This window comes from Pezoporus flaviventris, unplaced genomic scaffold (assembly GCF_033815535.1).
Source record: "Pezoporus flaviventris isolate CSIRO_AGI_PZ_B2104156 unplaced genomic scaffold, CSIRO_AGI_Pfla_v1 ptg000023l, whole genome shotgun sequence".
NCBI classification, from domain to species: Eukaryota; Metazoa; Chordata; class Aves; order Psittaciformes; family Psittacidae; genus Pezoporus; species Pezoporus flaviventris.
This window is the reverse complement of record NW_026892571.1, coordinates 731,176-759,011: the sequence shown is the minus strand read 5'-3', so window position 1 is coordinate 759,011 and position 27,836 is coordinate 731,176.

Here is a 27,836-nt window from a genome sequence, read left to right as displayed (position 1 = left end):
TATCTAATCATCATACAACAAGCTATTGAACGGGTATCTAATTACACTATAGCGAGCTATTGATGATGTATCCAAATATTATACAGTGAGCTGTTGTAAATGTAACCATAGCTGTGGTGTGTTACAAGAAAATATATCCAATTATAATAGAGCAAGCTATTGTAAGCCGAGGCAGAGAAACAGTATAAAAAGGATTGATACGCTATAATAAACGGCTTTTGTCTGATCACACTGATCTCTGACTGAGTCCATATTTTTTCTGCGGCACCCTCTATTTGCCCAGGAGGTAGAAATATACCTAATAGAAGGCAACGGCAACGGTTGTGGACATTGGGCTGGCAAAAGGGTGTTCCTAAAGATCTAATGCATGGATTACCCACTGATAAATCGGAAAAGCTGGTGCTAGAGTGGCCCGAAATAAACCCCATGGGCCCTAAAAAAAAGGAAAAATGTGGAAGGCCCCAGTGTTCCCACCACTAACTATCTCTACCCCTTGATTGTGAGCAGAGTGGAGGGTTGATATATATTTGACAGCTCTCTGAAAATAATGAAGATGAATTACTTGTTTTCTGGGACCTGATCTGGTGCCACATTTTTCACTTGCTTTGTATATTTTGAACGACCTTATAGAGAACTCAACTCATAATGCTATTGGCGATTGTCCCATAGGATTTCACAATTTTGTTACGTGCTGTACAGGCATTACAGATTGAGAGATCCAGCCTATCCCAGGGAACACTGCAAAACTCTCTTTCCCTTCACTTGCTACTAGCTTCCCAAGGAAGCGTTTTTACAATCATAAATACAAGCTGCTGCAAGTACTTGGATCAGAGCAGCAAAATGTCAACAGATTTGGCTTAAATTTGGGGACAAATCTTGCACCAAGACACTAGCGATGATACTTCATGGTTTTTGAAGAGTTACGGTACAAACTTACCTCTTGGCTACCAAATTGGACTTGGTTAAAGAATTTGTAATCATTATAATAATTATATTATAATAACAATATAATCATTACAATAATTATTATTTGTTTATACTATTTTTATATTATATTTATAATATTTTATATTATTTTTTATAATAATTATTATTTTTTTTACCATAGCAGCCATGATTCAATGTTACTGTTCACAATGGTGATTCAGAATTAAACATGGTAGAATATGAGATGAGGCTTATATGAGTAGAATACAAGATGAGGCTTATATGTGTATCCTGTAAGCCTCAAATGGGGGATGTGTTGGGGGAACTGTAAGCTGAAATGCTAAGTTGTAAATTAAAATGACTCTGTTAATTGTAAGCTGTAAATTGGGACCACTTTGTTGAGAGCAAGATGGTCCTGGTTCTGCAAGGTAATGAACTGAAACAGGGTCCAGCACTGGAGCTTTCTCCAGCCAGACCCTGACAGTCTTTTGGCAAAAACTTACTTCAAGTGATTCATAACTCACTTCACAATGTTGTTGCACATGTTAATTCCTTCAAATCTTATTTCAACAAAGTTTTGCTGACAAAGCAGCAAAGTTAAATAATTTTTAACTTACTAATGACAAATGAGATAAATGCAGTGATATCAATATAGTAAGTTCATAATATACTCAATATCCATAGTTTCATAATTTACTCAATATCCAGAGGATTAAAAAATTATTATGAATCAATAACCCATCAGCCATGGTGGTGTGAAGTATGTGTTACTGCTATTTAAATTTCTACTAAAATTTGAGTGGGAAAAAATCTTGGAATGTTCCACTTTGAAGAAATTACTGTGGCAATCAATTAAAATTGCCACAGTGCTTTGGTTTAGTCTGACTACAGATTTTAATGTATCCCAAAACACACATACAGTCTTGATAGTTAAATGCATCAAGAATGCTACTGATGAGCACAGGAGACAGTATTCAGTGCTGCAATTCAGATTAATCAAATATTCTTACCCCATTTCATATCAGTATGCAATTCCCTACACCTATACGGTTTGTGTTCCCAATAGAAACTGGGTTTCAGGCTCTTCTACGTTTCCCAGTGCTTTTCACTATTCTTGGCTTATTGCCACCAGCACCTAAAAGCAAAGCTCGCTAGCACCATCCTGTCACTGGCTGCTTTTCAGACAAGCAAATGGCTCATGAAGTACTCGGTTGAGATTGTTTTTTTTACATGTTTTATATATTTTCAATGGTCCACAGCATGATGCTTCACACTGTAGAGGTTACTTATGAGAGTGTAACTTCAGATGCTAATTGTTCATCTCAAGACCATTAGTAATTACACAGTAATGCAGACTCAGAATTGTGTCAAGCCTCTAATTTTATTCTTGAGTTAGAAGAGAAATGGAACCATTGTGCTGAGATCTCCTCCCTCTCTAACTTAATGGCCAGAGAAAAAAATATGTAGATTCCTTATTCCACTACAGCTTCCACAGTGTTTAGACACCCCCCCCACCATTAGTCAAGAAGATTTATAACATTCTCTCATAAAAAACTATCCACTGTAAAACAGATTTTCCCAAAACCTGTCTTATAGGAAAGAAAACGTAGTCTAGGTTGCTTTGATTTCAATTTGTTTCCAAAAGACACTAAGTGTTACATTCCCCCTAAACTGAATCACTCTCTTAGAGGAAGAAAGCAATTGTAGCACAAGCATTGAAGTTGCCTCATCTTGGAATAAATAAAGTACATGCATTGAGGCATTGCCCTTAGCAAAGATGACAGTAAAAGTGCAAAAGCTGGAAGTCTTTGAGCATCCTGTCTAATGAGCATGTTTACAAGTTTATCCTGTAATGGCATAACACTGGTAACACTGAGGAGTTTTGCTTGCAGCTTGCATTTCAAGACATGCCCTAGTAATCTGCTTGACAGGTAATGAAACTTTATGCTATTACTTTTAGCTTGAAGCAGAGTTCTTAAAATATCCTTTTCATATTGATTTGTGATGAAACTAATTATGTTTTCCTGCAAGCTGGAACCTGTAGCTAAAACAGAGTCTAATCAAACCAACTGAAGCTAAAATGGTAGTAAAAGAACCCTTAAAAGATGGGAACAGATAAAAACGGCTTTTGGTCTCTGACAGAGTGACTTAGCTCCCTGAAGGGGGATGAAGGCTAAGTCTCATCACAAACAGCCAGAAGCCCTTGCAGTCCACTAACAAGGGTGGGGGATTACCAGGAGCTCCACATCCGTTATTGACAATGCTGATGAGCCTAATTGGCAACATGCTGCTGATACCCCTAAAGCAGCAGGGGAGAGAAACAAATAAAGAGCAAAAAGGTGGATAAGACTGCTTGAACAATGCACTTCTCAGAACTTCTCTCTGGATAACCTACTCTTGCATGCTGCAGCTCACTGACCTCCTGTAGCAGAGAAACTACTGAAGGTTGGAGGGCTGCTGCAGGCTTTGCACTAGTGCAACAGTGGAGTTCTGGCAGACAAACGCAATAGATATGTACAAACAGTAGGCAGCAAGTTTTGCTGCAGAAGGCCAGTACCCTACCTGACTCCTACAAAATTTACTACAGAAATAAAGATCTGACTTATAACAAAAATCCTGAAGTCTGTGACAACTTTTGATAATTTATCTATTATTACAAACAGAACAAAGTTACCTGTATTTTCCCAGTTTAATTTCTGCTCTATTATGAGTATGTTTTAACATCTACACTACGCTCAAAGCAGGATATTTCTGTTTGTTACCAGAATATTAATCCCATCCAACATGACTTGGCTCCAAACAGGGCTCACTGTCTGCAGTTCAATTACTAAATTATGGCATTATAATAGCTATCTTAACAGCTCAGAAAAGGAAAAAAAAATATCATCAAGCCTAATGCCATAAAATTAAGTTCATCCCAGGTTCCCAAAACTGACCTTCGGTCTTTTATTATGACTTACTAGTTGGTGTCCAAGGGATTTTCTTAAAAGGGTCCCCCCTTGCAAATACTAACCTGAACAGCTGGATCCCCTTTCAAGCCTCTTTCCCCAGCAAGATCCCAACTGCCAAGACAGACTGTCAATGGCCACCAAGTAATTAAGATATGATTAGACTAGTGATGTCATCACACACCAGAAATATGCCAAAAAGGGGAGTCAAAGTGTGTAATTTGCAAGTAACTGCAGCTAAGGAGATTTCAAAAAAGCAAAGCTGGGTAAAACTAAGCCCGGCCTGAATAAAGTCCACTCATATACTCTACCAGACTCGCTCTGGCTACCAATGACATCCATATTGACCTCAGTTGTAACGTGTTTGAAAGTCAGCATAAAGATTCTCTCTTTTTATTATTTATTTTTTTAAGCTTTTAATTAGCTTATGAGGTCAATATATTCTCTCTTTAATAGAATATAAGGGACAAATTAGAATACATAAAACCAGTTTTTCACCCTTCTTGGATTTTCCAAGAATCCCTATGTATCCAGCTTTATACTGAAACAGATTCTGTGATTTTGTTTCCCTTTTTCATTTACCTTTTTCATCTGCCTTTTCATCTACCTTTTCACCAAAGGTAGTCATTAAAAACTAAAGTCAGGATTTTGGTATACTGACCCACCTTAATACTGACAACTATAAAAATTTTGTATAATCATTGCTATAGGCAGATTGGTCTAGACATCTGCCTCGGCTGAGCTCACACTGTGTGCAGCAGAAGAGTATGATGATTCACATTTCATCAGTGATCAATGAAATTTTCAAGCAACAATAGTGTTTTCTGTTAACATGAAGTCTCAAGATGACTGCCTGGGTAGTAATTAAAGAGACATCCGCGTTAGAAAAGATACATGTATCAAGCATGTCTGCCTCTCTTCAGTTTTTTCACAGTCTTTTTAATACACATTTCTTCTGGAGTTTATTCACTAATTTTGTGAGATCATAACTAATATTCTTCTAGGTGGCATTTGTCAACACGTCCTAGAGCTGAACCGCTGAATTGATTTCACCATTTGATATTATGAACACCCTATCCCAAATTCGTGAAAATCCCCAGATCAAGCTTAAAACACATGCTGTATATTAAATAATTTTATTTCACTTCATATTGAAATTAATGATAGTAGTGGTTTAACATTCACGTAATGCTCAGATCCCACATTTTTTAATATACCATCACTCTTGTCTCATATATATATATGTATACATCCACACACAGACAAAGAGAGAGAGATCATTCTTTAGTGCATGGACCAAACTCTATAAAGCTGATGAGTTCATCCAGCCCATGATGTCAGGCTCCATCTCTTGTAACAGCCTTTCAGAGCAGTAGAGGCTGTGTGCAGTGCTGGATTATTGCCTGCTGATGACAATGCAGAACTCGTCTGGTTTCATCAAAGTTCATTCTTTGCTGGGGTGATGGTTGGAGGGAAGTCAGGGCCAGTTGCTGGTGACCTGAAGACATCTGGCTGGTGAGCTATAAAAGTGCTACATAGCAGGAAACAGCATACAATTGAGTTCATTGGCTGTTTTCCACTAAAATCAAATTCTCTTGAGGGTACACATCAGACTTCCCCATCACAATCAGCAGGCAGGTCTCAAGGGTATCCAAAGGCCATTCAAAACCTTCAGAACTCTCAAATGATGCTGTAAATAGTCTGGTGGGGGAGCTGGGAATGTAAGGGAACCTTCATAGGCTGACCACACGAGGAGATAAAAAAAGATGTGTAATTACTAAACACTTCTGTTATATAACTCCCAAAGTATAGAGGTGATGACCACACTGGGAACACAAGCCAGATCAGTTTCATGATCAATGAGCCTATTGAATTACAAGTCATTACCATAAAGTGCAATGAAACAAGAACCTTAGCCCAAGCCCCCAGCTGATAAACACTAACACAGCAAATACAGGCTGTAAGTAAGGTACGACATGCTGAAACTGTGACAGCAACTGTGGCACAACTTTGAGAGCCAATAAATCAGCACTGTGATGACTATTAATCCAAAACAATGAATGCTTATCACAAATATGATTAGACACATTCCAGTCAAATTTGTCATTATCTCAACCTCTCATGCTCCACCTTGGGTGCCACAAAGAGCTGTCTAGTTCAAGCCCAGCTGGTAACTCAGAACTAGGCAGCCACTCACTCACTGCCCCCCCACCCCCCACCCCACCTTTCTCCCCCTGCTCCCAGAGGGATGGGGAGGAGAATTGAAAGAATGTAACTCCCACGGGTTGAGATACGAGCAGTCCAGTAACTAAGGTAAAACACAAACCACTACTGCTACCACCAATAACAATAATAATAATAAGGGAAATAACAAGGGAAGAGAATATAACCACTCACCACCTGCCGGCTGATAACCAGCCTGACCTGAGCAGCGATCTGGGCCTTTTGGATAGCTGCCCCCATCCTGGGGCATGATGTGTTGTGGTACGGAATACCTCTTTGGCTAGTTTGGGTCAGGTGTCCTGTCTCTGCTTCCTCCTGGCTTCTCCTCCTCCCTGGCAGAGCAGGAGACTTAGAAAGTTCTTGGTCAGAGTAAACATTACTGAGAGGCAATTAGAAACATTGGTGTTATCAGCATTGTTCCTAGGCTGAAAGTCAAAAAAACAGCACTGCACCAGCTACTAAGAAGGAGAAAAATGACTGCTACTGCTGAACCCAGGACAATGATTTATTTAGTGAAAAAAAAGCAACCTCATTTTTGCTCCATGTTCAGAGAGCAGCCAGACTTAAAAGGGCATTTCGAAAACTAGTCTTGCTGACACATTTGAGCTTAGTGCCCAGCTGTTTGGGTGCCTCATTACCAACGATTTCTCACAGTTTTGAAATCCACAAGCCACTTACTTAGGTCCCTCCAGAGGGACATAAATGTGATCTGAAAGAAAGACATACTAATTCAGCCATCAAACCTTAAATTCAGACAGACTTCTCCTCTACCTCCAGAAGGCAGCTCTCCTGTTCTGTTTATTGTCACATGCATTTAATTGAATTCCTTGCCATTTCATGTGTACTGTAATAGATTTGTTTTACATCATCAGGAAACAAGTTTTTAAGCATATGCTGTGCATTAAATATCACATATATTCAGCAGGGAAAGTAAAACATTTCTGGAGGAGTACAGCAATTTTATAGTCTCTGGTTTCCAGTAATTTTTTACAGCAATCCTAAACTGCATTAGCAACTTCCAGTTTATTGTCAAGCTTCTGCACAACATGCCTCAATGACATGTCAAATCTTTAGTAAGACAGTTGAACTCCTAAAGCTGTCCTCATTGGCAAGAAACTTGTCAGATTAAATTGCCACCTCTTATCAGGTAAAGATATATGATCCGATATCCCTCTGCTGATGATGACACAAGCTGTCCTTTTACTTTGGATGCATTATGACTCTCCAGTGTTTCTCACTATGTGCAAAGAAGTAGCTCACAGTGAATGAGGAAATAGGGCTTGCTGACAACGTTAAACATGGTCTATTTTAGATATAGACAAAGGAATAAGACTCCTAATTATTTTTAATTCTCTCCCATTTCATTTCCACATTGTTTCAGGGCTTTTGCTTGTTTGTCTAGGGAATCAAAATGTAAAAGTATCTTCATTATCTCTTGCCTCCCATAAGTTCTGTTTCCATAATGCTGCCCAAATACATATTTACTATTTCTAAACATTCTTAAAGAGATTACATATAGTATACTATACTATACACAGTGTTTTGCAAAAATTAACTGCAACATCTGCATTATTACATACCATATAGATGATGGAATAGATTATTGAATGGAACACAATTTGGCTTTGTGTAATACCTTTTACAATCACAAAATGTCAAATCACTTTATAAAGCTAAACACTCATCTTAAGCAGTGAAACCAGATATCCTGTGGTCAATTTCGTAACATAGAATCATAGAATCATAGAATGGTTTGGGTTGGAAAGGACCTTAAGATCATCATGTTCCAACCCCCCTGCCATGGGCAGGGACACCTCACACTAAACCATGCCACCCAAGGCTTTGTCCAACCTGGTCTTGAACACTGCCAGGGATGGAGCATTCGCAACTTCCCTGGGCAACCCATTCCATTGCCTCACCACCCTTACAGCAAGGAACTTCTTCCTTATATCCAATCTAAACTTCCCCTGTTTAAGTTTGAACCCGTTACCCCTTGTCCTGTCACTACAGTCCCTAATGAAGAGTCCCTCCCCAGCATCCCTATAGGCCCCCTTCAGATACTGGAAGGCTGCTCTGAGGTCTCCACGCAGCCTTCTCTTCTCCAGGCTGAACAGCCCCAACTGTGGTGCCAGCTGCAGTATTTCTAAAGGTTCTCTAATTATGATTTTCCAGGAAAAGAGGTCACACAGGCTAATTTTCCAGGAAAAGAGGTCACACAGGCTAAAACACCATCTCCACTACTGAGGTCCACCTTCTGGATGAGGAATTTCTATTCCTGCAGTTTTTAAATTGCTGTTACTTCACTTACCGCCCTTTGCAGTGGGCTGTGTGCTCCAACATGGCTCTGTCAGCTTTCAGGCGCTGCCACAGGAGGCTCTTTCCCTCCATTTTGTCATTCAGTTTGAGTCTTGGAAGCAGCTCTACACGTGAAGTCCTGAAGAGACTGCCCTGAAGAGATGCAGATGGAGGCACAGAGGCACTGCCATTACCTGCACAGACCCCCGGACTCCCAGTTCCAGTAACACTCGCTGACTGCCCTTTGTTTCCCCTAATGGCAGAGCCGCCCCTCTCACCACCCTGCCAAGGGAAGGCCGCACACTGGGGGGCTGCCAGATGGCTCCCCTCAGGAGGCAAACGGAAGTGTGCTGAACCCAGAACAGGAAGGTCGCACAAATGCTGTTGGGGCGATTTGAAAGCCCCACTGCAGTCAGGGGAAATTTCAGTGCAGTATAAGAGTTCTCCACGATGACGGGTTGAACTTTTCCAGGGAAGAATTTACTGAGTTAGGAATCAACTAGCCAGTACTATAGGCATTTTATGCAGCTACACAAGCAGCCAGTCAGATACAAGGCGCATCCACCCCCATTCACTGAAAGTTTTATACTATCAAGGCCAGGTTGGACTAGAATTTGAGCAACCTGCTTGAGTGGAAGGTATCTCTGGAGTTGGAAATAAATGATCTTTAACGTCCCTTCTAATACAAATCATTCTATGATCTTTCTGTATATAAAAGTCATGAGAGGTGGCCAGAAGCAGTGTGCAGCACAAAAGAGTCTCTGGTAGCCTAAAACAGTACTTCAGGTTTGTGAGGAGTCAGTTTGAGTCCTAAATTACATCAAGACTTAGGGACCACGGAGGTGGAAAGTACGATGAGGGCTGGTTTTTGCGTTTGTTTTTTTTCTGGTAGTATTTTATATTTTGTATATTTTGTTGTACTTTATGGTAATGACTTTATGGTAATGGCTTGTAATACAAGTTGCAGAAAGTGCTGCAGGAGAGGGTGAATCGAGTCAGTTTGCTGAAGTGAAAGCCATCCAGCTGGCCCTGGACGTTGCTGAAGGAGAAAAGTGGCCAGTACTTTATACTGACTCATGGATGGTGGCAAATGTCCTGTGGGGGTGGTTGCAGCAATGGAAGCAGAACAGCTGGCAACACAGAGGTAAACCCATCTGGGCTGCTGCGCTGTGGCAAGAGATTGCTGCTAGGGTCGGGCTGGGTATCGGTCAGCGGGTGGTGAGCAGTTTTATTCTCTTCCCTTGTTATTTCCCTTATCATCATTATTATTGGTGGTAACAGCAGTGATTTGTGTTATACCTTAGGCACTGGACTGTTTTTACCTCAACCCATGGGAGTTACATTCTTTCGATTCTCCTCCCCATCCTCCAGGAGCTGGGGGGAGGAAGAAAGGAAGGGGGTGAATGAGCAGCTGCATGGTTCCGGGTTTCCAGCTGGGCTTAAACCATGACAGTTCTCTGTCTTTTTCTTCTTTTAGTCATGAAGTGGAAGTTACAAGTAATGCACGTTAAGGCTTTCTAGGCCACAGGAACAGAACTTAAACTTCTGTGCTACCTCAAAGACAATTCTGTTGAGCAGCAGTGGTATACTTTGGAAAGTTGATTCAATTGTTTCAAACCAAAATTCTTAACAGCAGGCAGAAAGTTTTCCAAAGTCCTCTGAAGCACTACTGCTGATTAGTTCTTATTTCCTCACCTGCTTGCAGGAACACAGATTGCTTACTCTGTTCTCATCACAAACTGAAATGGCTTCTAGCAGTGCCTGGGAGGATAATTAAAAAGAATTGTGCCCCAGAGAAAGGTGCCCAGAAGCCTCAACTAACTCAGAACTGTATTCACTGCATTCATAGCTTTTCCAGCCAACAGCAATAGAGAAGCTACATAACAAGTTCAAGAGACATCAGATATAAGGTGATACTGAAAATCTTACGGGATTTTATGAAGGTTTGCAAGCTTCCTCAAGCCAGACTGAATAGAAGTTCAAGCTGCAAACAGTCAACACAGGATAGATAAGCATTTGAAACTGGTAAAAGTAAGTATCAGGCAGTGTTTTCAGAAGTAGTAGTACTGGTGAATAAAATTCAAAATTATTTTAACCAATAAAGTTTTAAGTGACCACAAAAAACAATACCTTTTTTACCCATTTTTGTCTTACCTAAAACAGACTCTTTACCTAACCTTTTTTTCTATGATCCTAGACCCCAATTTAGATGATCCCTTTCAAAGAATAGATATATTAAGAAAATGAAACTATAGACTAATGTTACCTTATTAAAATCCTATTTACATAGAATTAACATAAATACAAGTTGGTAAACCATATGCTATCACATCTGTTCCTCTGTGTATTAATAACAATACTGTCCCTTATAGGGCTCTCAAATTAATATGTATTAGACTATATGACAAACTAGTTTGATTCTCTTGACAACATAATTTGCAGCTAGATTATTTGTAGGCTTCTAGCTTGGAATTATTGCTGTTGCACTATGCATCAGCTGTTCCTTCTAGTGTGATTAAATTACACCACCTGGCTCTTCTGGTATGAAAACTTTATGGGACTCTCAATTTTCAAATAGCCAGCTTGTTACATTTCAAGTATTCACAGATTAAAAATGTCAGAATATTTCAGTCCTTTGTCAACCACAGCATCATTTAGGAGTTTTGGTTTCCCACTTCCAGGACATTTAATATATGTTGAACACCAGCAGTGTTTACTAATTAAGTTAGGGATAAAGACAGAACAGAAATTAAAGAGTTTTAAATCTGAAACTAGAGATACATATTCCATTTTAATAGAATCATAGAATAGTTAGGGTTGGAAACAACCTTAAAATCATCCAGTTCCAATCCTCTGTCGTGTTCAGGGACACCTCAAAATAGGCCATGTCACCGAAGACTCCATCCACCCTGACCTTGAACACTGCCAGGGATGGGGCAGTCACAGTTTCTCTGGGCACCCTGTGCCAGCGCCTCAGCACCTTCACAGGGAAGAACTTCCTTATGTCTAACCTAAGCAGCCAACTTCATTCTACTCATTTCAACACTGATTTTAGCAAATGTCTCAGCTTTGAAAAGAAAATGAAAAAAATAAAGATCAGGTCAAATGGGCTAACATCTTTCAAACAGACACCCACATCTTCCAATGAAACACAGTTGCCTTTCCACAGTGAATAAAGCAAGTGGTTGTATTTGCTCTTCAAACTATACTGCACGAAGTTGCATAAATCAACACTGGCTTATTGGAAGCAGTGTATGACTACTGCCTTTCTGAACAACTCTGTCATTTTATACTCACAGCTATTATAATCAACACTGATCAAAGGTAGCTTGAAAGACAAAAAAAGTTCAGGTTTTTTTTTCCTTATAAACCATGCCCTACTATGAAATCCTATTTTAGGAAGAAACAAAGACAAAACTTTTGCTGAGTGCTTCTTGTTCTTTCCAGGCTGCTACTGGCTATGCGAGAAATCATACCTCTCTGAAGAAATTGTAGTGGATTATCACCATGAATTTTCTATGCCCAGAACCACCCAAAGCAGGAGTGAGTTGCATTTTTTATGCTTGCAAACATTGAGTCAACTCATAGTAGCCACAGCGATAGACAAGGAAACCATGCCACCCACAGCTCCATTCTGAGTGGGACTAACCACTTTTCAACTGCAGCCATCTCCATGAAAGCAGATGCTTCATCAATTGAACGGAAGGAGGAAGGAGATTTCATTAATACAAGCAGTGAACTGTTCTCTCTGAGCATTAGAGTAGGTTTCCTGTCACTATTCTTGCTTCTGTTTGTTGCTTATAGGTAGCTGACAAAAAAGTATTGGATACATATGAAGGAAGCTTGCACATTGATATTTGCATCACACTTTATCTAAGAAAAGGATGCTGTTAGTTACCTTACTAAAAAGAAATTGGTAAGAATAGGAGAATATTTTGGGAGACCAGAGGAGTCTTTTACTCTCTACTGGTTTTATATTTATGTTTATTTATTTTCTTTGACATAACGCACAGCTCAAAAAATAGTCACAATAAGTTTTTAGGTCAGCCACAAGGTTTCTGCTTAGCTTTAAAAACTAAATGCCAAAATAAGAAGCTACGGATAACGCACCTTTGTAATTACTATGGTCTCTTCTTCGTAGAGAAAAGCATACTCTCAAGGGCTCTGCTATGAATGCTGTCCTCAATATACTTCTGTAAAGTGCTTCCCCCAAGGTTAATAAAAAAAGAAAAAAGATGTACTTGGACAAGTTATTTAAAGATCTAGACAAAACCAGAGTTAAATACAACACCTCAGAGTCTCTTACAGGCACCTAGGCCACAGGATCATTACACAGCAATCCCAGCAGCTGTTTTTAAGGAAGAGGAGGCTGGAAGAAGGACCAGCATGAAGCAGAGGAAAGCAGTGCAGCACCAGCTGTGAGGAGCACAGGCAAGCACCCTGGGGTCACCAAGGACTTCCCCCAGGTTTGCCAAGATCTCAGCACCCAGTCAGGAAAAGCAGCCTCACATATTCGTGGTTTGCTCCTTCCATTCTTTTCAACTTCAGGATCTCTATTTTGGTTTTTTTCAGTAACTCACTCACCAAGTAAATCAAGCATTACCAAAGGCATTATTAAAACTCAAAGGGTTAAGCATGCTGTTGTTACACACACAGCTGTTGTAAGACTGTTTACAGGTGCCACCCTTCACAGCACCTCAGCCGCACACCCACGCAGTGAAGCACAGGGACTGCCCCACCACGCCTCAAGCATCCGCACAATAACTGCAAGTATCTCCCCTCACACACCTACAGTTAGTTTATTAAAAATGGAAACAGCGCAGGAAAACACCAGCTCACTTCCTGAGTACCCTTTTAACCAAGCCAAACAAACAACTCACAAGAATCACAGGCACCATCTTTGTCTTACCTGAAATACATGGAGCTATGAAAGCCTCGTCCCCAAATCAGCTCTAGCCCTCCTGCATTGTTTCAGGAAATTTATTCAGCAAATACACCACAGCTCAGCAGCAACAAAATATTTTGACAGACCCATGCTGCAGTCCCAAGGAGCAGCCCAACAATAGCAGGGGGTAAGGGATTAAGGCAGGATCCAGGACCAACCCCACACTGGCATGCCCCTTTCAGTGCTGCCCTGGCCTTTTGAGGAGGAATGTCAAACAAAGCCAGAGCTAATCCTTTTCCCCTGGAGACAGGAACATGTTTGTTGACTCTCTACTGAGCTGGTGATGTAAAGAAATGCTCAGCTGAACTCTGAACACCAGCCACTCCACACTAATAAAACACTGTGCTGGCTGTACCTCCTGTCAGACACCAGTGGCTTGTTTTCCAGTCAAAGAGAGGGACGGTTTAAGGGTGGGTTGTTGTCTCTCAAGCAGTACAACAAAATGTAGCTGCAAATACTGTGTAATTTTACAGTTGAATGTCATCACTTTTAAGAATGACAGGTATGTATGTATAAATCAGAATTACATTTTATTGTTAGGCTACTTTAGGATTTAGATTTCTAGGACATATTTCTAAGAAGTGATCCTAGAGATTTAAAGTCCCTCAGTTTTTTCTGGATAACTACAAAATGAAATGCCCCAAATCAAATCCCATAGCTCTTACATTAGATATGCAATGTATGTGTGCTATCTCTGTTCACAGCTGGGGAAAGTGAGGCTCAGAGCAGTGGCAGAAAAACCACCCCTCATCAGGAAGAGTACCTCATCCCCAGTGGATGCTGGGGCATACTGCCTTCCTGACTGCCCATCAAACAAGCTGCTGAATATCCCAGGAGTGTTTTGAGATAGCTACTGATAGACCCAGGACGAAAGTATTTACATTGGTTTTACTTTTATACATGTCCTGGGTTCAGCAGTAGCAGTCATTTTTTCTCCTTGGTAGCTGGTGCAGCACTTTTTGACTTTCGGCCTGGGAACGGTGCTGATAACACCAATGTTTTTAGTTACTGCTCAAATATTTGGTGTGACCAAGGATTTTGTGAGCTTCATGCTCTGTCAGGGAGGAGTGGAAACTGGGAGGAAGCAGAGACAGGACACCTGACCCAAACTAGCCAAAGAGGTATTCCATAACACAGCACGTCATGCCCAGGATGTAAATGAGAGTTACCTGGAAGGGCTAGGACTGTGGGGTAGGACTAGGTATCAGGCGGTGCTTGGTCGGGCTGGAGGGGGCGAGTTATCTGTCGGTGGGTGGTGAAGTGTTGTATTCTCTTCCCTTGTTATTCCCTTTGTCATTATTATTATTGGTGGTAGCAGCAGTGATTTGTGTTATGCCTTAGTTACTGAACTATTCTTATCTCAACGCATGGGAGTTGCATCCTTTTGATTCTCCTTCCCATCCCTCCGGGAGCAGGGGGAGGGCAAAAAGGGGGGGGGGAGTGAGAGAGCGACTGCATGATTTATGGCTGACTTTGTTTAAACCACAACAATACACTTGGACCAACTTTTGCTCTCTCCCATTTCACAGTTTATATTAATGTCTCAACACCCTATGGCTAATTGCATGATGGGTGTAGGGCTTCAAATGTCACTTGTTAATAGCTTCTGCCCTACTGCTTTTCAAGTAACACTGAAAAGTACACTTGAGTTTTCAAAAAATATTTAAAAAAAAAGCATTGTACTGAAAATATTACTAAAACATTATTCTTACTGTATTGTTTTACTTACATAGTTCTGGGGCCTTACTCAGAATTTTCAGATTCTGCTAACACAAGAAAGTATCTCTTTTTTTAAGGACAATAGAAAGGGCTTCTTCAAATACATAGCGAATAAAGCTAACACAAGAAGCAGTATAGGCCCACTGCTGAATGAGGTGGGTGCCCTGGAGACAGAGGATATAAAGAAGGCAGAGGTGCTGAATGCCTTCTTTGCCTCTGTCTTTACTCCTGCAGACTCTCCCCAGGGGACCCAGATTCCTATAGCCCCGGAAGGAGTCAGGATAAAGGAGGAGTTTGCTTTGGTAGATGAGGATTGGGTTAGGGATCAGTTAAGTAATCTGGACATCTATAAATCGATGGGTCCGGATGGAATACACCCGCGGGTGCTGAGGGAGCTGGTGGAGGTCATTGCTGAGCCACTCTCTATCATCTTTGGTAAGTCGTAGGAAACAGGTGAGGTGCCTGAGGATTGGAGGATGGCAAATGTCACGCCGGTCTATAAGAAGGGCAAGGAGGACCCAGGTAATTATAGACCAGTCAGCCTTACCTCCATCCCTGGAAAAGTGATGGAACAACTTATTCTTGACACCATATCTCTACATATCAAGGATGAGGGGGTCATTAAGAGCAGCCAACATGGCTTTATGAAGGGGAAGTCATGTTTGACCAACCTTATAGCCTTCTATGAGCAAGTAACTAGGTGGGTGGATGATGGTAGAGCGGTAGATGTGGTTTTTCTTGATTTCAGTAAGGCATTTGATACTGTCTCCCACAGCATCCTCATGGATAAGCTAAGGAAGTGTGGGCTTGATGATCAGGTAGTGAGGTGGATCAAGAACTGGTTGGAAGGAAGAAGGCAGAGAGTTGTGGTCAATGGGGCAGAATCTAGCTGGAGGTCTGTGACTAGTGGAGTCCCTCAGGGGTCGGTGCTGGGACCAGTGCTGTTCAATATTTTCATCAACGACCTGGATGAGGGAACTGAATGTACCCTCAGCAAGTTTGCTGATGATACTAAACTGGGAGGAGTGGCTGACACACCAGAGGGCTGTGTTGCCATCCAGCGAGACCTGGACAGGCTGGAGAGTTGGGCGGAGAGGAACTTGATGAAATTCAACAAGGGCAAGTGTGGAGTCTTGCATCTGGGGAAGAACAACCCCATGTACCAGTACAGGTTGGGGGCTGACCTGCTGGACAGTAGTGAAGGGGAAAGGGACCTGGGGGTCCTGGTGGATAGGAGGATGACCATGAGCCAGCAATGTGCCCTTGTGGCCAAGAAGGCCAATGGCATCCTAGGGTGCATTAGAAAGGGTGTGGTTAGTAGCTCAAGAGAGGTTCTCCTCCCCCTCTACTCTGCCTTGATGAGGCCACATCTGGAATATTGTGTCCAGTTCTGGGCCCCTCAGTTCAAGAAGGACAGGGACCTGCTGGAGAGAGTCCAGCGCAGAGCTACAAAGATGATTAAGGGAATGGAACATCTCTCTTATGAGGAGAGGCTGAGGGAGCTGGGACTCTTTAGCTTGGAGGAGACTGAGGGGTGACCTCATCAATGTTTACAAATATGTAAAGGGTGAGTGTCAGGATGATGGAGCTAGGTTTTTTTCAGCGATGTCCAGTGATAGGACAAGGGGCAATGGGTGTAAACTGGAGCATAGGAGGTTCCATGTGAACATCAGGAAAAATTTCTTTACTGTGAGAGTGACAGATCACTGGAACAGGTTGCCCAGGGGGGTTGTGGAGTCTCCTACGTTGGAGATATTCAAGGCCCGCATGGACAAGTTCCTGTGTGATGTACTCTAGGTTACCCTGCTCTTGCAGGAGGGTTGGACTAGATGATCTTTTGAGGTCCCTTCCAACCCTTAGGATTCTGTGATTCTGTGATTCTGTGTATCTGCAGAGCAATTAGGACATTCGTGAAGCATTCTTCTCAGTGCCATTTTTTTTTCCTGAAGTTGTGTACTGTGCAACAAGCTAGGGACTAGCTTAGGAGCCAAGAGATACAAAAAAGTCAAGTGCAGACTGTTTGTTTCAGCAGTATCACAGAAAGTCTAAAACCTGTCATAAATCAAGCAAAGTGAACATGGCACGTTCTACTCTAGGTGTTAGGTGCTGATTGCACGTTTTCCGGGATCAGAGGCACTTCAAAGTGAAAGGAAGAAACAAAAAACTGGATCTTCCTCAGCTTCTTCCACACTGGGCCTTCTCCAAGCTTTAATCTGCGCAGTTTTATTTTCAGGCTCATACGAACTTCTGCCTGGCACTCCAGTAAAAGATGCAATGGTACACTGCAGGACACAGTGAGTACTGCGTCATCTCCTGGATTGAAAAATAACCTTAAAAGATCATCATAGATCTTAACTGGTAGTAAGCAATAGAGCAGGAATTGCAATATCCAAAAAGCACATCAATTGAGCAGTATAGGGATGGAAGCCATACAGACAGGATTGCAACTGATTTTGATTTTGAACTGCATCTATTAGATTATTCTGCTTTATTATGCACATTATGTAAGGACCTATTATGGATCAGATTGCTGCATAAGACATTGCAGAAATGCATAAACTCTAGACCTTCCCATACGCAATTTCATCATCCCTGCAACATTTCCTTCTGTTTTGCATATTCATCAAGTGATTAAGTTTTCATAATACTAGATTTTTAAAGGTTTCATTAATTTCCAGCTTAGACAGAAATATAATGATTTTTTTTCCTTTCAAAGACAAATATGTTGGATCAAGAATAATCCTACTGAGCTCTGAAATTCAAAGTAGTGATCAGGAAGGGTCTCTTAGTCCAGTCACCCTTTTGAATAGTATCCGCACATAATTAATATAAACATGTCTTAATAAACCTTATGCTCACTCAACTGTTCTATGCCGTATTAATAACAAGGCTGTCCCCTAAGGGACTCCAAAATAAACATATATTAGACATATGTATCCTAATAACCGGAAGGTAACACAGTTGTACTTATTTTAGAGACGTATTTCATACAGCATTATTTTAATGACTTTAACAAAACTTATGTGCCTGTCAGCTCAAAATGCAGTTTATGAGATTGAAGAGAAGCTGAATATTAGGATAACAAACCTCACAAATGTCATTCCTTTCCACTATATATTAATAACAAATGGGATTCAGAATGATATGTATCTATTACCTAAAAAAAGAAAAGTGGAAAATTACTATAAGGCAAAGTGCAATATAACAAAACCTCTGAATACACCATAGCATTTCAGGTCTCATTTGCTGTTGCTCATTACCTTATGACATGAACTATAACAGAATATAGCTCTTCACATTATTAGAGTAGGCAACCTTGTTTAAATACAATAATCACCATTATGTCACACAAAGGTTCAGCTGAATTAGAGTGATCTGAACTTGTCAACCACATTTTTTTCCTTTTAGTTGAAAAATATCAATTTATGACAAACAATTTATTTTAAACACCCTACCTCACCCACACTTCTGAAACAAAAAGCAGTAGGAGTCAGTTCTAAAGAAAATCCTAGAGTGAAAGGAGACAAGCTGGAACTCTGTCTGGGGACAGGTGAGCAGTCCACAGAGAGTTTGTGAGTCAGGGTTAAAGGGAATATAGCTATGGGAGACATTACTGTGGGGATCTGTTACAGACCACCTGATCAAGGAGAACCTGCAGATGAAGCACTCTATAGACAGATAGGAAAAGCCTCAAGCTCACAGGCACTTGTTCTCATGGGTGACTTCAACCACCCTGACATCTGTTGGAAGGATGGTACGGCCCGGCACAAGCAATCCAGGAGGTTCCTCGATTGTGTAGAAGACAACTTCCTTCTGCAAGTAATAGAGGAGCTGACGAGGAAAGGTGCCGTGCTTGACCTCATGCTCACCAACAGGGAAGGGCTCGTTGGAAATGTGACGATCCAGGGCAGCCTTGGATGCAGCGATCATGAGATGCTCGAATTTGAGATCCTCAGGACAGTGAGAAAAGCGTGCAGCAGGCTCACTGCCCTGGACTTCAAAAGAGCAGACTTTGGCCTCTTCAGGAACCTGCTTTGGATGGTTCCATGGGATACAACCCTAGAGGGCAGAGGGGCCCAAGACTGTTGGTTGATATTCAAGGATCACCTGCTGCAAGCTCAGGAGTGTTGCATCCCAACGAGAAGGAAGTGCAGCAGGAGGGCCAGGAGACCTCCTTGGATGGATAAGGAGCTCCTGAGGAAAATTCAATTGAAAAAAGAGGCTTATAATAAGTGGAAGCAAGGACAGGTGGCATGGGAAGAGTACAGGGATGTTGTCTGGGAAGCTAGGGACCAGGTTAGGAAAGCTAAGGCCCAGTTAGAATTAAACTTAGCTAGAGGTATTAAAGATAACAGGAAGGGATTCTACAGGTACATAGCAAATAAAAAACAGGCTAGGGAGAATGTAGACCCCCTCAAGAAGCTCTCAGGAGAACTGGCTACACAGGATTTGGAGAAGGCTGAGGCTCTGAATGACTTCTTTGCTTCAGTCTTCACTGGCAAAGGCTCTGACCACACCACCCAAGTCTTGGAAGGCAGATGCAGGGACTGTGAGAATGAAGACCTTGCGCCCACTGTAGGAGAGGAACTGGTTCGAGACCATCTTAAAAATCTGAATGTGCACAAGTCCGTGGGTCCTGATGAGATCCATCCACAGGTCCTGAAGGAGCTGGCAAATGAAGTTGCTAAGCCGCTGGCCATCATATTTGAGAAATCATGGCAGTCAGGTGAAGTTCCCGATGACTGGAAAAAGGGAAATATAACCCCATTTTCAAGAAGGGGAAAATGGATGACCCGGGGAATTACAGACCAGTCAGTCTCACCTCTGTGCCTGGCAAAATCTTGGAGCAGATTCTCCTGGAAGGCATGCTAAGGCACATGAAAAACAACAAGGTGGCTGGTGACAGCCAACATGGCTTCTCTAAGGGGAAATCCTGCCTGACCAGTGTGGTGGCCTTCTATGATGGGGCTACAGAACTGATGGACAAGGGTAGAGCAGTTGATGTCACCTACCTGGACTTGTGCAAAGCATTCGACACTGTCCCACACGACATCCTTGTCTCTAAATTGGAGAGACATCAATTTGATGGATGGACCACTCGCTGGATAAAGAACTGGCTGGATGGCCGCACACAAAGAGTTGTGGTCAATGGCTCAATGTCCAGCTGGAGACCAGTAATGAGTGGTGTCCCTCAGGGATCAGTGTTGGGACCGGTCTTGTTCAACATCTTCGTCGCTGACATGGACATTGGGATTGAGCGCGCCCTCAGCAAGTTTGCCGATGACACCGAGCTGTGTGGTTCTGTTGATACCCTGGAGGGAAGGAATGCCATCCAGAGGGACCTCGACACGCTTCTGAGGTGGGCTGATGCCAACCTCATGAAGTTTAACCATGCCAAGTGCAAGGTCCTGCACTTGGGTCAGAGCAATCCCAGGCATAGCTACAGGTTGGGCAGAGAAGAGATTCAGAGCAGCCCAAGGAGAAGGACTTGGGGGTGTTGGTTGATGAGAAAATGAACATGAGCCGGCTTCAGTTTGCGCTTGCAGCCCAGAAAGCCAACCATATCCTGGGCTGCATCCAAAGGAGCGTGACCAGTAGGTCGAAGGAGGTGATCCTGCCCCTCTACTCTGCTCTTGTGAGACCTCACCTGGAGCATTGCGTGCAGTTCTGGTGTCCTCAACATAAAAAGGACATGGAACTGTTGGAACAAGTCCAGAGGAGGGCCACGAGGATGATCAGGGGACTGGAGCACCTCCCGTATGAAGACAGGCTGAGGAAGTTGGAGCTGTTCAGCCTGGAGAAGAGAAGGCTGCGTGGAGACCTCATAGCAGCCTTCCAGTATCTGAAGGGGGCCTATAGGGATGCTGGAGAGGGACTCTTCATTAGAGACTGTAGTGACAGGACAAGGGGTAATGGGTTAAAACTTAAACAGGGGAAGTTTATGTTGGATATAAGGAGGAAATTCTTTCCTGTTAGGGTGGTGAGGCACTGGAATGGGTTGCCCAGGGAGGTTGTGAATGCTCCATCCCTGGCAGTGTTCAAGACCAGGTTGGACGAGGCCTTGGGTGATATGATTTAGCGTAAGGTGTCCCTGCCCACAGCAGGGGGGTTGGAACTAGATGATCTGAAGGTCCTTTCCAACCCTAAGGATTCTATGATTCTATGATTCTATCTCTGAGTAGAAAATAGACAAATGGTAACTGGATTAAAAATTCCTGCCTGTGATTCTCACTTTCCAAAGGGAGGTCTGATCACTGGAATTCTTCCTTTTCTAGGGCGGATGTCAGTTTTCACAGAAAGCTTTGAAGGATATCAGACTGATCCCAGTGTGATTTTTTAAACTCTGAATACGGTTCTGTGAGATGGGAAAAAGGCATAAGTCAGAAATTTAATTTATACTGCCCTATAGCTTTTCAGTGCACACAGAACATTTAATCATTCAGCACAGAACTAGGAATTACAATCCAATTTAGGTGGTCTTGAGCAGGTCAGTTTTACTCCCACCCAAACAGCTTCCCCAGTACAGAGAAATATCTCTCTTCCAGTCTCATCTCTAGAACAGCAGCAGTTCCACATGCTTGAGATTTTAAGTGTGATCCCAAGTGTACCTACAGGCTGGGTAGAGAATGAATTGAGAGCAGTGCTGAGGAGAAAGACTTGGGGGTGTCACTCACATGACTCAGTAGTTTCTGCTTACAGCCTAGAAAGCCAACTATGTCCCGGGCTGCTTCAATAGAAGCATGAGCAGCAGGCTGAGGAGAGGATTCTCCCCCTCCTCTTTGCTCTTGTGAGACCCCCCCCTGCAGTCCTGACCCAGCAGGAGCAACAACACAAGAGGGACTTGGAGCTGCTGGAGCGAGGCCAGAGGAGGCCACTGAGATGCTGTGGGGGCTGGAGCAGCTCTGCTCTGGAGCCAGGCTGAGAGAGCTGGGCTGAGTCAGCCTGGAGAAGAGAAGGCTCCTGAAGGGGAGACCTGAGAGCAGCTCCAGTGCCTGAAGGGGCTGCAGGAACCCTGGAGAGGGGCTTTGGACAAGGGCCTGTAGGGACAGGCCAAGGGGAATGGCTTTAACCTGCCAGAGGGGAGACTGAGATGAGCTCTTAGGCAGAAGCTCTTCCCTGTGAGGGTGCTGAGGCGCTGGCACAGGGTGCCCAGAGAAGCTGTGGCTGCCCCATCCCTGGCAGTGTTCAAGGCCAGGTTGGACAAGGGCTTGGAGCAAGCTGCTCTAGTGAAGGTGTCCCTGCCTGTGGCAGGGTGTCCTGGGTTCAGCAGTAGCAGTCATGTTTTTTCCTTTGTGCAGTGCTGTGTTTTGACTTCCAGCCTGAGAACAGTGTTGGTGAAGCCGATGTTTTCAGTTGTTGCTAAGTGATGTTTACCCTGACCAAGGACTTTGTGAGGCTCATGCTCTGCCAGGGAGGAGGGGAAGCTGTGAGGAAGCAGAGATGGGGTGCCTGACCCGGGCTAGCCAGGGAGGTATTCCATACCACAGCACATCATGCCCGGGGTGGGGGGTAACTGGGAGTTACCCGGAAGGACACGGGCTTCTGGGTGGAACTCGTTTTCTTGGCCGGTGGTATCGTATTCTCTTCCCTTGTTATTTTCCCTTATCATTGTTGTAGTTGATAGTAGCGGTGGTGATTTATGTTGTACATTGGTTGCTGGACTGTTCTTGTCTCAACCCGTAGGAGTTGCACTCTTTCGATCCTCTTCCCCGTTCCTCCGGGAGCGGGGAAGCGGAGAGCCCCGGTGGGGGGGGGACACGGACCTCGATTGTTGTCAGCTCGGCACCACTCACTGGGAGTGAGTGAACAAGTTACCTGACTGGGTTTAAACCACGACAGTTCTTTTTGGCGCCCAACGTGGGGCTCGAACCCACGACCCTGGAATTAAGAGTCCCATGCTCTTTGCTGAACCCTCTCCTCACCAAGTCCCCGCTCCCTCTCCCATCACTCTGCTACTCCTCCGCTGGCTATTTGCTGAAGGAATCAGTTATACTATCAGTTAAAGGCATTTGGCACTGCTTTAGAAGTTTCTACTGGCTTAATACCTGACTGGGTTTAAACCACGACACAGGGGTTGGAACTGGATGAGCTTTAAGGTCCCTTCCAGCACAAACCATTCTATGATCCTATAATCTTCATATTTGACTGGAGTTATTTTGGGGGAAAGAAAAAAAAGGGACAGATGGTTTCCCTAATAGCCAAAAAGGATGTAAAAAAAGTATTTGCCTTTTTATTTGTAAACCTTTGTTACCACTGCACACCTACCTGCACACCTACTACTTCCTTTAACAGAGCTCTTCTGTATGTCCATGATAAGGTCCAGTATCAACTATGTTGTATATAATACATCTTTGTGAATAATTGCTTCATAACTTTTCTCAGCACTGTTTTCAATAAATCCATTCTCTCCATTCTATGTGTACATTCACCCTGTGCCACTTTTAAGTACAGACAGAAGACTCACTCTTGGTTTTTATTATTATTTTGGCTTTGCTGCTGTGTACAATGATTATAGGTGTCCTGAACAATGGGAAAACCATATGAGTATCGGGGGCACCCCAAATAATAGGGGCATGTTGGATAAAACTTGCAATTATCATTCTAACCCTTATGCATCTCTGCATAATACAATACAGCTCACAGAAGCTCAAAGTCACAGCTCCAGTTTTCTAAGCAGGTGTGATCCCCACCTTGCAAGATCCTCTGATAGTTAACAATACACTTGTCATTTTGAATCAGATAGAAAGCAGCTGTTCTTTAAGTTTTCATTTCAAAAAATACACTGTCCTGCAACAAATGGTAATTAACTCTTGAAAGGGGAATAGAGAGAGCAGCTCTCCAGATAAAATGCTTTTGTTTATCATTAATTTATAACAATAAGTTGCAAACTTCAGAAGTAGATGCAAGAGCCAGACAATAATGAAGCCTAAATATTCTGATCAAAACAACTGCAGCAGGTTAAACGTCTCCACTGGGCTAAGTTAGCTGAATTAAATGTCTGGTCTCAATTGCTTGTTGCCATGTTGTGCTATCACCAGCTGACATGAGGAAACTTCTTTTCCTGACAAAAGACAAAACATTTCTGCCAGCTGAGGTGACATTGTGTTCATTCAATAATGATACAAGGCCCTGAGGTTTTTCGGCAAGAAAGATAACAAAGAGAATCCTCATTAACTAACTGCAGAAGAATGAAGGTCAACCCACAGAGAGAATTTCATGCTTACATGTCAGTTAAAACATTTGTTCTTCATTAATTCTTTAAACCCAAGCTGGGATATCATCCAGTAGCATTTTAATGTCCTGTACTCCATCAGAAGTAACTCTTAGGATGCTGTTTTCTTTGTACTTCACTTAAGAGGACATTTTAATAGGCACTTGACTTCACATAGTTGGGCTCTAATAATGCTTTAGGATCGTTACCAGACTGGATGTAATACCATTAATAATAGTATGGATATTTCAAGGTTAAATAAGTGAGCACTGCCATAATGTAGTGCTTGATATATAGATATGTGGTGCTAGACATATAGCTATGTTCTGAACATCATATCTCCATCAAGAGTAGAGTTCCCATAGAGTAGTATAATTTTATGTAAGATACTGTATTTTAAAATATGCATTAGTGAATATTACTAGCAAAAACAAATGAGAAATATTCATTATTGTTTCTTTATGGTGTCAGGCTTAACACTTATACTTGCTCAGTTTCTCTCTAAAAATCAGATAATACGAATTTCTTTAAAAAATACTCACCTCTGTCAGAGATTATATTTCCTCCACCCAAATCAAGATGATATATAGATCTTTCAGTACATAAACTGAAGTTGCTACTCAGAAAACAATTATAAGAGGTGAGTGGGTCTGATATTTCCAAATCCATAGAATTTGGATCAGCTTGGATTTGTTGTTTTTTTTTCCTGTCTCAGGATGTTTCTTCAGTTCTGGGCAGAATGTCTTCCTGCAATCCACATTAATTTGTTGAATGAAGCTTGAAATGTTATGTCTCCTTTTGAGATATATGTGGCTACTGGCAACTAATCTAGAAATCTTTTTTTATTCAATGTAAACATATTTATGACATTTGTATAGTAACATAGTATTTGTAGTTGGCTTCTTCAGACACAGATACATAAACAGGTTAATACGCAGGTCAATGAACTTCAAAATTTTCTAAAATCAGCAGCTTTATCCTGATGATTCCAAGTGCATCTGTGATGGTTTCAAACACCTATCTTTCAGGGAACAGCTTTTTTATTTCCAAGACATTAAAATACAACATTTGGTCTACCATAGTGTGACTCGCTCCAAGTTTCTATATATAGCTTTGGTTTCCTATTCTGTATCCACAGCCTTACCTTGGGTAGTTAGAATAAAACTTTACAAATGAAACTATAAGCATTTAAATCCTTTTTAGATATAGGGGTTTTGAAGTATCTTGTGTAATACAACACTAAAAAGCTAGTCTATGGTGATAGCCATATCTTTGCTTTCTTGGACTTCAGCAAAAGATCATCCACATGTCAGCTTGTGGGATAATCTTCCCAATTTTTCCCTTCTTGTGATGGCCACAAGAAAATCCCCCCAAACAAATAGCCTTCTGGTTGTACACATTTCTTATACTCAAGTTCAGCTCAGTTCTCATAGAAGTATGAAAAAATAAAGCGCATTGTGTACGTGTGCATATTTTTTTAATGAACATCCCTTTAAAGGTTTTGTTTTAATTTCTACAATCAGAATTTGAAGGCATTCTGCATAAAATAGGATTTTAAATGTGAAACTTGGGAAGACTTCCTGCAGTGCATGAGCATGAGCAAAGACCTTCATCCCATCCTACTCAAAATGTCAGAAGATTCCATCTATATCGCAACACTGCCAAAACACAGTATCAAGGCATGAAGCTTCAATGGCTGACTGAGCTGAAGCAGCTAAGGAGTTCTGACACTTTCTGTTAGAACTGGTAACCTCCATGTACAAGACAGCAACATCCTACAACTTTGCAGTTCTTTGTAATTTTGCCTTCTCTATGGTATATGACTCTACTGATTTTGGTTTTATTTTAATTTCCATATTGCAATTAGAGGTATCAGAGACAATGGAATTTGTGAAACTGCCGAAGAGTTACTGCTTTATGCAGAACCTGCTTCAAACAGCAACGCTTATTTTTGTACCAAGTTTGTTCCAAAAAAGTTTATTGTGACTCCAAATGTTTTTCCTCAGGGTATCATGTATTATTGGTTGTATTGGTATTCTCTGGATTCTTGTTAGAAAAAATAAAAAAGTAAAAAGATGCTGAAGAGGTGACTGAAAACCATGGGTATTTTAACTGAATGTCCTGTTATTGTTTCTTCCAAACCCTCAGTGAATTTCCTTGAATCTCTCTTTCATCCAGTGCCATCCTGATATTGATATATTATTCCATGAACCCTGCAAATCCAGAAGCATTCTTGTTTCTGAGCAGACTTTTGTTGATTTGTTTCAGCTTTAATCTCCAGGTAACACTGTATGCCTAGATCAGCACAGAACACAAGTGCTGTCTGCACAATGTCAGGAGACAGCTTGTCAGGGAAATGTGACTGATCAGCATGCTGCCTGATATGAATTGAGAAAAAACGCAGGATTCTTTGACTGTATTTTCAAGTTTAAAATCTTGTGTTAATAAATGTTATAATAAGAAAGCAGGGAAATAAAATTTTAAAATACTTAAACACTTAAGGTGCCTGAAACAAAATAGACCTCAAATTTAACTCAACTCAATTGTTCTAATCCAAATGAGTAGTGAGGCAACGTGCCTGTGTCCCAGATCATGAAACAGGCTGTAGCCCTGAGTGGGTTTATTTAGCTGGCATCTCAACTGCTTCCATCCAACCTTGTCCACTACAAAATCCTCGGTTCAATACCCTTGTTTCTGCTGTCAGGCAACACTGTAAACATGACTTTTTTTCTATGCTCTTGTGCACCTGTAGCGTTCTGATGTCTGTTCCTAAATCAGAGAGCCCAGCAGACAATTGCTTTTCTCTTTCACATCTCCTTTTTATTAGGAAGTCAGCAAATTATAAGCTATTCTCTCTCTTCCAAAACTTGTTCTGGTTGGCTTGATAGGAGATCCCCGAGCCACCCTACCATATTTACTGCAAAACAAGGCACCTGACACAGTCTTAAGCGTAGAAGTAGTGCCCCGTATTTTTCATTTCTGAGACACCAAGCGGTACATCACTTCTACTTCAGCCTCCTCCTCTGTTGCTGCCTGGGGTCTTCATTGCTTGGGTAGCCTTCTGACAGTTGACATTTCAGATTTAAATGACCACAACATCATATGACAGAAAATGTCAGAGAGATACTAGTCCTCACTGTTCTGTCATACTTTACTGGGGTATTCTAAGCAAATTAAGAAATATAAATGGTAGAATAAAATTACCAGTAGGCTTAGGTAGTATGTCTATTTTAACTGGCTTTTAAACAATCCTTAAATCTCTGTCGCAATAAAATGGACATATACAAAAACCTCTCACATATCACAGTATCACAGTATCACAGTATGTTAGAGATTGGAAGGGACCTCGAAAGATCATCTAGTCCAATCCCCCTGCCGGAGCAGGAACACCTAGATAATGTTGCACAGGAATGCGTCCAGGCGGGTTTTGAATGTCTCCAGGGAAGGAGACTCCACAACCTCCCTGGGCAGCCTGTTCCAGTGTTCCGTCACCCTCACTGAGAAGAAGTTTCTTCTCAAGTTTAAGTGGAACCTCTTGTGTTCCAGTTTGTACCCATTACCCCTTGTC